We start from the raw sequence: 13,318 nt of genomic DNA, 5'->3' as shown, positions 1-13,318 counted from the left end.
CCCCGATAAATATAATGGTGGGTCCAAGCGAATGGGGTCGCTGGGCCAAAATCTTGTCTGGACAGTGGCCCCATGCCCCCCTCCCCCTGAAAAATGCACTGGGAATGGGGTCCATAGGGCCACAAGTAGCCATGGGAGTGGTCCAACGGGTTGGTTGCCTTCAGGGGGTTGGCCACAGGGATTGGCCACCGTGCATGCCCGAAGGCCATGCACAAAGGCAGTTAGATAAACGTATGATAATTGAATATTCCTTTACCTTAAAAAAACTAGAAATTCAAGTGAAGCAACCAAAGATTATAGGAATGTTATAGTTGAGAAATAACTTTAAAAAAGTGGAAATTCACTGGAAAAAACAAAGGTTACAATAACTATGGGCCAGATGTAGGTGGCCCAATACCGGTCGTTAACGGCCGAAATTCGGTAATTTTGGCCATTACCGACCGGTATTGGGCATTCGGGATGTAGGGGACCAAAAAGTAGCTGAATCGGTAAAGTCTCTGAATCAGTAAATTTACCGAATCGGTAAATTTACAGAATCGGTAAAGTTACCGAATCGGAAACTTTACCGATTCTGTATATGTACCGAATCGGTAAAGTTTCCGAATCGGAAAATTTACCGATTCTGTATATTTACCGAATCGGTAAAGTTTCCGAATCGGAAAATTTACCGATTTGGAAAATTTACCGAATCGGTAAATAAGAAATTGTAAAAATGAATTTCGAGATGTAGGTCCCCTTTTAAATACCGAATTTGCATGAAATTCGGTATTTAAGAGTCGGTATTTACCATGGATTGAAAGCAGGTGGTAACCAGGTTCAGGCTATAAAAAAGGACCCAAAATGCACCACTTACACCAGAATGGCGGCATTCTATGTCATTGCGAGGCGGCTACGGCTCCAGGCAGAAGGAGAGAGGGTCTGGAGGAGGGAGGAGCAGGTGTATAGGCAGAGGATCACAATATTCCAGCTCACTGAGCCTGAGATCCTACAGAGGTACAGGCTGGCCCCACAAACAATCCTGGACCTCATCAGGGACCTACACCCACTTTTGAACCATCCTACCCCAAGGGCGCACGCCATCCCACCCCATGTGCAGGTGTTGTGCAGCCTACACCTGCTTGCATCTGGAAGCTACCAGAGTGTGGTTGCTGCGGTAGGTGGGGTGCCTTCTAGCATTCAGAACTGCTAAGGACAAAGACAGACTTCTATCAGATGGCGCAGTTCCCTAACATCATTGGCTGCATTGATGGTACCCACATACCAATATGCCCACCTGCTGCCACAGAGTACATTTATCGGAACCGTAAATCCACCCACACCATAAATGTACAGGTGATCTGTGATGCGAAATACGTGATCACTGACATAGTAGCCAAATTCCCAGGGAGTACCCACGACTCCTACATCTTCCAAAAGAGTGGGATCTACGCACGCATGACTGCGGGGGAATTCGGCGAAGGATACTTGCTAGGTGAGACACTGTGTGGAAATCACTTGAATCGTATTACAGGTGGATGTGTGTGAGCATGTTATTATTGTCAATTCCTTTTTACTAATGGGGGACAGTGCATATGCCCTCTGGTCCTTCATCCTCACACCCTACCTCAAACCAAAAACACCAAGTCAGAGGAGATACAACAGGGCACACAAAACAACTAGAAACATTGTGGAGCGCACCTTTGGCATGTGGAAGTGCAGGTTTCGCTGCCTCCATAAAAGTGGAGGGGCCCGCCAGTACACACCAATCACCTGCTGCAAAATGATTGCAGCCTGTGCAATGCTGCACAACCTGGCGTCAAGAAGGGCACAGATGTGGAAATGTCAGATTATGAGGACCATGACGACGAGGAAGCAGTCCCTGAACCACACACATCTGGAGGAGCAACATCAACTGATGGCAGACACAGACGGGATGAGGTCACACGCAACAATTTTTAAGTAACTAAGGAGACAATGACAGGCGTAGTATGCTACAACACTAGTTTAATTTTGTAATGACGTTGGTTATTTAAAGCACAAAAGTGCAACACAAAGCATTTAACTGCAATGCTCTCAGTTCTGGTTATCTTCACCATGAACTGTGAAAGTTATTTCCTAGCTCGCTTCCCAGTAACAATAGTAGGTTGTTCAACCTGCTCACTGTCTTGCTGGCCTGTGGCCTCAGTATGGCGCCTGCTCCTCCTAGTTTCAGTTACAGGGCTGCTTCCAATGCTGCTCCTGCTCGAGCTCTCCTCACTTATAGGCACATCCAGAGCAGCTGTGTGTGCAGTTTGTGCATTCAACAGCGCCTCAAGAGCACTGGTCATCCTGCCCATTCCCCTAGTGACCTCATTTGTGTTTTGTGTCATGGCCTCCTGCATGTTGGAGCTTCTCCTGCATAACAGGGATGTGGCAGTGGCCAGGCGGTTGATGGCTGTACTTTGGACATGTGCACGACGCCTATCCCTGTGCCTTGCAGCAAAATCATTGTCTAGTTTGGTGCATAGTAGCTGCACCGAGTTGTTGATTCCCCGCATCCCTGCTGCCATCTCCTTGTTGACCTGTACCATCTCCTTGTTGACCTGTACCATCTCACTGATGCCCTTTCCTATCTCCCCAATGTTACTATTTAGGGACCTCAGCTGTCGTTGGCATGTCTGGATGGCTCTTCCCTGCATCCTTTGTATCCGCACCATGCTCCCCTCAAGACCAAGGAACACACTTCGACCCTCAACTGGTGCATCTGCTGGCCTTTCTTGCACTCTGCGGCGTCTTGCAGTACTATGGCCCATCCCTGCACTGGAGTGTGTTGTGCCAGGGCTCACTACTACAGGAAAGTTCTGTTGTCCGTCACCCTCCATGTCAGCTGCTACGGACTCCAAATGGGGGAGTGGAGCCACAACATGCCTCCTGCCTGGTTGTGATGGGGGTATCACATCATGCTGTGATGCTGGCATATCTGGTGATGACAGCAGGAGGGGGGACTGAGATCTGCTAGGGGACGCCAGCAACTCTTGGGCCATTTCTGTGTCTTGGGCAGGTGGATGGCTACTTGATGCAGCTTTCTCCTGTGGTACGTTGGGGGTACTTTGTCCTGCATCCTGGCTCTCCTCCCTCTCAGGTGATGTCCCTTCAGCCTCCTGCGAGCGCCTGCGAGACGTTTCATCTGTGGACATATGAGCGTACATTAGCTAAGCGCTACTGTCTCACAGTCACTACAATTAAATAATTATCACATTGGCCATGTTCTGTATGCAGTCATTACATGAACTAGTTGGTTGGTGTGCTGCATGACATGTCCTTACATTTCCTGTCTACATATCGCATCATGCATTGGCCCTGTATATTGCTAGCAGTGCTGGACTTGGGTTCACTTGCCCACTAAGGGTACAGGTAAGGGTGTTGCTATTGGGGGGAATGCAGTGCATTTGTCTTACCTTTTTTGCTTGCAGCTCTGGCCGAGCTGTCTACTTCTCACAGTCCGCAGACGCTGTCTGGTTCTAGGGTTGAGGCCACCATCTCCTCCAGGTCAGTCAGGGGGGGTGCTGGGTTCTTGCCTCCGCCTGTTATTGATGCCTGCTTGTGTTGTTCTGCCATTTTCTTTTTTGTTTGGCTCCTCAGGTCATAAAAACATTTTTTAAGGTCCTCTATGTCCCTGGTGGTCACCCCCACGGCATTTACTTTCTCCATAATGTCCAGCCAGATTTTTCTTTTGGCTGATTCAGCCACAGTGAGGGACTGCCTGCCAAACATTTTGTGGTGCACCTTGACCACCTCCCCCACAAGGACCTGCAGCTCCATGCTGCTGAATTTCAGTTTCTTCCTCCTCTCAGGCTGCTCTTTTTCTTGGCTGCTTGTCATTTTTCACTTTTAAAAGTTCTCCAAACCCATTCTGATGCTCCTGCACTCTGCTCAGCTCCATCTGCCTTTACAGAAGCTTCTAATTAGTTGCAGCTGCCTGTGTAGCCACTTCCTGGTAGGGAGGGGGAGGGTGGTGGCACCTGATTGGCTGCCTACTTAAGTTTCACTTTTGTTAGATGTTTTAGAATCGGAAAATGGGATTTAGGTAAAAAATCGGAAAAAAATACCGATTCGGTAAAATTCGGTATCGGACAATCGGAATTTACCGAATCGGTATTTACCGAATCGGTATTCCCCATTCATTCCTAAGGCCCATAGGAATGAATGGGGAATACCGATTCGGTATTTACCGAATCGGTAAATACCGATTCGGTGAATACCGAATCGGTATGGGGAATGGGGAATACCGATTCGGTAAATACCGATTCGGTAAATTCCAATTGTCCGATACCGAATTTTACCGAATCTGTATTTTTTTCCGATTTTTTACCTAAATCCCATTTTCCGATTCTAAAATACCGATTCGGTAAAAATCGGTATTTTAGAATCGGTAAAATCGATTTACCTACATCTGGCCCTATATCTTGTGCACCTAAGGTAACTCGCACCTTCGCCATGCACTGTTAATTACCCTACATATTTCATCACAAATGACATCCTGTATGACATCATTGATAATATCAGTGCAACATTTGCTATAACATTAATAATGAGAAAACTGTGCATGGCGGGGGCTCGAGTTACAGTTACCTTAAGGCACATGATTTTCTGTGTGCAAAATCTGAACCTCACTATAAAGTCCCTGTAACCTTTGGATTTTAGTGAATTTGTACATTTTTTAAAAATCTATTTCCTAACTATACTGTCCCTAGAGCCTTTGGTTTTTTCATTGATATACACTCAATGTGCATATGTGTGTATATATATATAAATATTTGTATATGATACACGGATCCTGCTCTTTCCCTCCACAATAAACTCTGCAAATTCAAAAGGGCAAACACAGGAAGATGGCACCGGACAGCAAGGAAATAATCTGAGGTTAGGGACTTTTTATTTTATTTATTTTTCTTCATCGATCATTCAATCCACAGACTGTTGAAGTTGAGGAGGAAGACACACCATCTCACAGAAAAGAAAGTGATGCGTCAAAATATTTTTCTCTCTACCTCATGAGAAAAAAGAAGGTAACAGCAAAATATGTGCAGTGCAATATTTGCGGTAAGCTGTTATCCATAGACACTGCAAAGAAGTATTCACATGGTACAAGTAAAATGTGGAAGCACCTGAAAACAATTCATGAATAGTTCTACAACTGGATAATGCATGAGAAATAACCCTGGGCAAAGCACTACGCTACAATCGGGTAGTTTGCGAAGTTTGCGCAACTTCGCACTACGCGAGCTGCACGTAGCACAGTGCGAACATGCATAGTGCAGCGTAGCGTAGTGCAGCGGTCATTTTTTGCTCAACGTCATGTTCGCGACCGCGAGCAAGCAAGATGACATCCCGGCGAGATTCTCAATGCGGGGAGGTCAGGTTTCTCATTGCGAGTGGTTGCGCATGCTCGCGACCGCTCGCGATGAGAAACTACCAGTTCGCGTTGAGAAAGCTGCCGCTCGAGTAAAAATCTACTCGAGCAGCAGAAAACTACAGCTCGCACTATGCAAGATGCCGTTTTCAATGATTACACAGTGCCGGATGCTTGTCCGCACTGTGCAATCATTGAAAACTCATCTTGCACAGTATGAACATGCTACTACGCAGCTCGCGTAGTGCTACGTGAAGTTTGCGTAGTGCAAAGTGTACTTCGCGTAGCGCTACTTCGCGAACTATGCCCACCCTTAATGAGAAAGCAGGTGGAGAAGGACAGTCATCTTCTACAGCAGCATTGGAAAAACAATCATCAGTGGTCATCATTTCAATGCTAGCTGCCTGCGAAGAACTGAGTGACATGGTTATATCTGCATGAAATGCCACATGCTTGTCGCTGTGAAAATGTCTCCTGTGGGAGTATTCTAGGATACAGTGAAGAAGCATTGCTGTTAGTTTTTTTTTTTTGCTTTCAGTGACCACATAATGTTTTTTGAAGACTGAGGCCAGTTGCATCTTTGCATTTACCCATCCTTACCCTGTTTACCACCATGTTCATATTTTGTGCAAAATATAAAAAAGAAAAACAATAAAAAACTTCAAAAAATACTTTCGAGAAAAAAACTGCCGCTTAGTAGAACCACAGTCTGGTCAAACAAAGAGTTGACTCTGTGTTTTTCATGTGTCAGGTGACTGTATCAGTGTAAGAGTGTGGTTGTTAGTGTATTCCTGGATGTGTTATTGGATGCATTAGAGTTAGGCTGGGTGTGTCAGTTTCTGCTTTGGTGTCTGCCTGGATGTGTCACTGTCTGCACTGGTATATTACTGGGTGTTAGTGCATGCATCAGTATGTACCTGGGTGTGTTATAGCATGTATTAGTTTATGGCTAGGTGTGTCAGTTTCTGATTTATTGTAAGCCTGGGTTTGTCAATGTTTGCATTGGTGTGAGAGTGGGTGTGTCAGTGTGTGTATCAGTATATCCCTGGGTGTTTTATTGGATGCATTAGCATTAGGCTGGGTGTACCAGTGTCTGCTTTGGTGTTTGCCTGGGTATGTCACTGTCTGCCTTGGTATGTCCCTGGGTGTGTCAGTGTGTGTCTGGGTGTACTATTGCATGCAGTAGTTTATGGCTAGGTGTGTCAGGTTCTGTGTTGCTGTATGCCTGAGTTTGTCAGTGTCTGCCTCAGTGTATGCATCGATGTGTCAGTTTATTCAACACTGTGTACCTACGTTTATTATTGCATGCATTAGTGTTTGACTGGGTGTGTCAGAGTCCACATTGCTGTATGCCTTGGTGTGTCAGTTTGTGCATCAGTGTGTGCCTGGCTGTGTTATCAGATGCATAAGTGTTTCCAACATCTGTATTGTTGTATGCATGGGTTTGTCTGTGACTGCAATCGTGTGTTCCTGGGTGTGTCAGTGTATGTGTTAGTGAGTTACTGAATATGTCGATATATGCATTAGTGTGTGCCCGGGTGTGTTAGTACATGCATTAGTGGGTGCCTGGCTGTGTCAGTATATGCTTCAGTGTCTGCCTGGGTGTGTTAACATATGCATTAGTGTGTGACTGAATGTGATAGTGTATGGACGAGTGTGTGCCTTAGTGTATTATTGGATGCATTAATGTTTGGCTAGGTGTGTCAGTGTCTGCGTTGGTGTATGCCGGGTGTGTCAGTGCGTGCATCAGTGTGTGCCTGAGTGTATTATTGGATGCATTAGTGTTTGGCTTGCTGTGTTAGTGTCTGAATTAGAGTATAGCTGGATGTGTACCTGACTGTATCAGTGTGTATGTGGGTGTTTGAGGTGTTGCCACATGCTTCTCACCGTATTTATTTATTTATTTATTTATATAGCGCTGCTAATACCCAGGGGCGTCTAAGCGCTTGTCAACCAACATCAGGCCATCAATGAGATTAATTTAAAGGCTTGAGCTTGTCAATTCCAAAATTAAGCAGTAAATAATCAGGTCTTCAGGCTCTTCCTAAAGGGCAAGTCCGATGAGTTTTTAAGTTTGTAAGGCAGACGATTCCAAAGTCTGGTTGTGATGTTTAGGAAGCTTTTACCACCCCAGCTTAATAAACAAGGTTTGGGAACCTCCAATAACATATGTGAGGAGGATCTTAAATTTCTTCTTTGGTGTATACAAGCAGAAATGGTCAATCAGGTAAGCGGGTCCCTGATTATGCAGTGCCTTAAAGGCGATGCAGAGGGCCTTAAAATGAATCCGCTTTTTCAGTAGAAACCAATGTAGAGCTTTAAGGGCCATCTTGACTGAGGAATATTTTGGAATGCCAAAGAGCAAACGGGCAGCAGAATTCTGTAAAAACTGCAATTTCACAAGAAGTGCTTTATTTATACCGATCAGAAGGCCGTCAAGCCTTGACAAGACTAATACAGAAAACATCGTTTTCTGAAGGTATGTCGGTATGTATGGAAAAACGTACTCAGAATCTTCAATGTATAGCAGGTGGATGAATGGGAGAAGGACAGGGTGGTGTCAAAAATGACTCCCAGATTCTTTACCTTAGTGACAGGAGTAGGAAGGGGGCCCAATCCAAGTACCAAATGGAAAGCGTTATGCCTAAAAGGAGAACCTCAGTCTTATTGGAGTTCAACTTAAGGCAGTTCTCCAACAGCCAGCTGCTCACCTGTCACATGCAGGCGTGAAAGTTCTGACCAGTGTCCCCAGTTTTGTTTGAGATGGAAACTATGATCTGGGTGTCATTTGCATATGACACCATAGCTAAGCCATGGGATTTGATCAGTCTAGACAGGGGAACCACATATACATTAAAGAGTGTTGGGCTCAGGGATGAGACCTGGGGGACCTCACATGGAAGTTTAAAACTCTGGGACCTAAGACCATCCACTGCCACGAATTGTTCCTGGTCCATAAGGAAGGATTTTAAAAGAGATAGAGCAGGCCCTGCTATACCTATTACTTGGAGGCGATTTAGTAGAAAGTTATGGTCTACCGTATCAAACGCTGTCGAAAGATCCAGTAATATCAAGGATGCCATACCCCCGTTATCCACAGAGCGGCTGATTTCTTCTGATGCAGTGACCAGAGCAAGCTCAGTGCTATGACCACTCCAGAAACCATGTTGTGAAGGGTACAGAATGTGATTATGAGTGAGGAAAGATGGCAATGTCTTCTCTGTGTGCATTTTCCATGTTTTACTATTCTCAGGTTTCATACTCATACACCAAAAGAGATGTACTGTTGAAAGAATCAGCAATGAACAGTGGGGGAAAAACAGTCCCAAAGATTTACAACAGCTTGTTTTGTAACTCTGAGCTGTGCAGAATATCCTTATGATGACCTACATGACATGATGACAGAAACAAATTGTAACAATAAAGGCATTACATTCAAGACACCAGGAGTACTTTGCTGTTTGGATCCGGCAAATGTTTGCAGGTACTTTAAGCACAAATTTGAAATTATGCTGTCCTTCATATGCAACAAAACATTTCTACTTCTTTGCAAAAAAGAGTACCAAGCAAGAGGTACTCATCATACCCATATGCTGCTGTGGGTAAAAGATGCCCAGATGAGTCTGTATTTGATTTTATAGAACAGTGTATTACATGTACCATTCCAAAAGACACTTAAGAAAAAAAGCAGAAAGTAGTGCGTTTCCAGAAGAAATATTTAATCACTTTATTAGCTTGCCGTTGAACCTTAATGTTTTTACAGTCTGAAGCTAGTTTCTTCTTCCCAGTTCTATTTGAAAAAAATATAAAACTGTTTGATAAAGCTTCTTAAAAAAACAACAGTACTTTTAACAAACATTTCAAAAGTACACAACAAAATCCTCAGAGGAATGGTGACACACTTTCTGAATGCCTCTGTATTACTACCTTTACTCCATTTGTGTGAATTCATACTTACTGACAAGGACATCCTTCATAAAGGGATACCTCAAACTCTTCCTCTTCTCTAGGGCCACGAGGAAATACTTTCCATCATCAGGAATGTGACTCTAAAGACAGGGACCCAAATCCTCCACAGAGATCCTCTGTAGCTTTAGAGCTACGTCATATGCCTGAAACAACCTGTCTATAGCACCCCACTCTTTATTGTCAGGCATCACATCTCTGGGTATAACAGCTCTTTGTTTTGCACTGAACACAGCAGTTATGCTTCCACCATTATTGCTTGACTCTAACAGCTATTTGGCCTTCAAGTTCACCTCTTTGATAGTCACTTCATGAGGTTACAAGACCCTTTTCTCCTCCAAGGCAATCTCAGTCTCCCTATTTCTCTCCTCTGCAGCCACCTGGGCCAGCTGCAGCCTCAGGTCCCTCTCAGCCTGTCTGTCCTTGAGCTCCTCAAGGGACTGAGTTTAGGAGGAGGCACTACTTCCTGCATCAAATGCAGTAGGGAACTCTCTCTCCGTAGCGAATCCCCTCTTTCCTCTGGAACACTTGCCCAGTCATTTTTATTTTCATTTCCCTCCTTCTCAGAGCCAGTACCCTTAGGGGTTCTGATTCTAAGGTAAACTGCAATCAGGGTTTTCCCTTCTCGAGAGTGCTGAAATAGTCTTCTTGCATTTTGCAGATTTCCTCTCAGACTATAAGGGCAAACTAGTACTCTAGTACTCTAACTTGGATGTACAGGTGAGTAAATGGGAGTGAAACTGGGTCTATAAATGCCTGCATGATTGTATGAACCTATGCAAATTGCATAATATTAAATTACATACTATAAGAAAGCACCCACATCTAATTTCAAACACATTCATTTATACTGGCATAATAAAATGAATATTCATTCAGTATACCAACTCCTTTTTCTCCTTTCATGCTCACTCTGCTTTTAGTCAATGTTCTCATCTAAGGACCCCTCTAGATTCCCTTCTAGCCTAATTAACATAAGTGTAAAAGCTCTTTGTTGCTCTCTCAGTTTTATTTTTGTATGTTTTGATTTGAAATCTCCAGTCAGAACTCCTGTAAACCCCCTCCTCACTCAGTAGAAAAAGCTACCCCTCACCATGTGTGCTTACCTATGCTCTTCACTGAGACCAGGGTCAGTCAACCCCACATCTACCCCAGACATTGCCACAGCAAATCCCCATGGATATAAAATCACTCACCAGGACTGTACCAACAAGCCGAGAGGAGGAACAGCCATCCTCCAAAAATAGACCACAGAGTGTACCACCACCTCCACCAGCCCCATGGAACATCTCAACTTCAAGCTCCACACGGATGACAAGACATCCATCAGACGCACCCTCACATGCCAACCCCCACAGGCCTACACTCCAGCTTGTGCAATACTATCGCAGATTTTATTGCGCCCCTAGCCTTAGACTCCTAGAACTACCCCTTCACTGACTACCGCAATTTCTACATTGATGACCCAATGACAAAATCACTGTATACCTCCTTGACAGTATTAGCAGCCTCAGATTGATCCAGATCATTCATGACCCTACACACACCGCAGGACACATGCTGGATCCAATTTTCATCTTCAGGTATCGTGTTAAATACAGCCTTGTCATAGAACTCACATGAATCGATCACTCCATCATTCACTTCAGCATCTCCAAGATGACCAATGTTCGCACTCAGATGTGGAACAAAATCTCAGAGACCAGCTTGGCGAACACCCTCAACACCTCCAACCCTGCTACCTCCACCAACCACCAACAGGGAGTTACATACTTCAAAGACTGGATCACCAATTGTGCAGACAGCATCATCCCCATCAAGAGCAACACCTAGGGAAAATCCTCCAAAAAGTCCATCTGGTACAATAAATAAAGAACAGAAACACGAGACAACAAACAGTTGGAGAGGAGATGGCACACTTGCAAGGACACCTCCAAAATGGAAGCCTTCAACACCTCCCTCAAGCCCTACCACTGCCTTCTGAGGGCAACAAAGAAGACAGTACTTCCTGCATGCATTGAAAACAGTACCGACAACACCAAGGAATGTTTCAACATTGTTAAGGAATTCTCCAAACTGGTTTGCCAGTGAAAATAACATCACACTCTCACAGGGAACTGTGCGACAACCTCGCCTACTTCGTCCATGACAAGGTCGCAACCATATACAGAAACTTTGAACCCCAACCCACACTGATGGACATCTTCAACAGATACGCCACTACCGTAACCAATATGAACCACACACTGACCACCTGGTACTGCCTCTTCACCCAGGACACCACCTCCAACATAAAATCCATTTTCTCTGGAGCTCTCTCAGACTCATGCCCGCACCCCATCTTCAACCTCAGAAATCTAAGGTTCAGCAAATAACTCACCACCCTACTAAGCACCTCTATCACCACAGCAACATTTCCTGATGCCTGGAAACACGCTAAATTCAGAAAACTATTCAAAAACCCTCAGTCGATCCCAGAAAACTTAAAAACTACAGACTAATCTCCCTGCTCCCATTTCCAAGAAATGTACTGGAAAACAAACATCGCCGGCTGGATGAAGAACAACTGCCTGCATCTGAACAGGGACAAGACGCAAGTACTGATCTTTGTCAAAAGCACCAACCCATGGAATGACTGCCAGTGGCAGTCAGAAACAGAATCCACTCCAACTCCCTCCAACCACACCAGAATCCTGAGAATCATCATTGGAAACAATCTCATGATGAAACCACAGATCAACGGCATCTCCTCTGCCTGCTTCCTCACTCTGTGCATGCTAGTTAAGATTTTATGTGGCTACCTATAGACATGAGATGCACCATGACACAAGACCTCATCACCAGCGGACTGAACTATTGCAATGCCCTCTACGTAGGAATCGCTGCACATCTTCAACAGAGACTTCAGAACCTACAGAATGCACAGCAAGACTCAAATCAAATCATCTTTATTCAGTTTCCATAATTCATAGAAAAACCATAAAAGTACAATTAAAACAATGTTTTCGAGAAGTTATAGTACAAAAACCATAGAGATGTATTTCTGAAGTTGCAATCACCAAAAGTCATACAACAATCCATTCATAAAAGTGTTAATTAATTCAGCATTTTCTTTTAAAAATATTTTTTGAGATCATGATTCAAAATATAAATACATAAGTATCAACGCTTAACCAAGATTGGGGCGGTGATTAACACAAAATTTCAGAAAACAGGCTATCGATTTAGCACATAGTTCATTTTCCAAAAATTGGAGTGCTAGAAAGGCTGAGCGACAGGCTTGAAGCCCCATAAATCTTAGTATGGGGACAATCCAGCGTCTACGTGGGATTTCGTAGAATCTCCAGAACAACAATATATGGATTAAGGATTGTGCAGAGATGGTATCGCACAGGCATAATGATAAGTTCCTTGACCAATCATTCTGTTGAGGAAAGGAAATTAGACGATGGAAAATGTCCAATTTAAAACGAGTCAACAACATTTTTTCGCACCTATTTAGATTAAATATTAGATACGGTTGCATGGAAAAGGTAGTTTGAACAGCTAATGAGTGTTGAACTGAGCTTTTCTCCATCTCATGTGTAAGTCGTAACTGGCCTAGATGCAAAAGACACAGTTTTTTTAGCTCCTTCCTTGGCATCTCGGAGATAGTCAATGGATGATTAAAATATCTCTGGAGGCCTAGGTCATCAAAAATGTACTTCAAATGGGCTAACCATCTAATCTTATGCATATTGTCAAGCGTCATGCATTCCTGAACAAGTCGTCTTCTTAGTTTGCACTGGTCAGTAGTCCAGATGCGACACCATAGCATGATAGGTTGGATCTTTAAAATGTCCGATATGTAGTCCAACCCTAATTCTAAGTGGCATCTGTATGTCGAGGTGCTTTGGGGGACTGCTAATAGGTAACGCAGGAAGTCTATTTTATATTTAAAAAAGTCCACTGGAACCCCATCAGGCCCAGGTGCTTTTCCTG

The sequence above is a fragment of the Lissotriton helveticus genome, chromosome 1_1 (assembly GCF_964261635.1).
Source record: "Lissotriton helveticus chromosome 1_1, aLisHel1.1, whole genome shotgun sequence".
Classification (NCBI taxonomy): Eukaryota; Metazoa; Chordata; class Amphibia; order Caudata; family Salamandridae; genus Lissotriton; species Lissotriton helveticus.
This window is presented reverse-complemented; position numbering follows the sequence as displayed.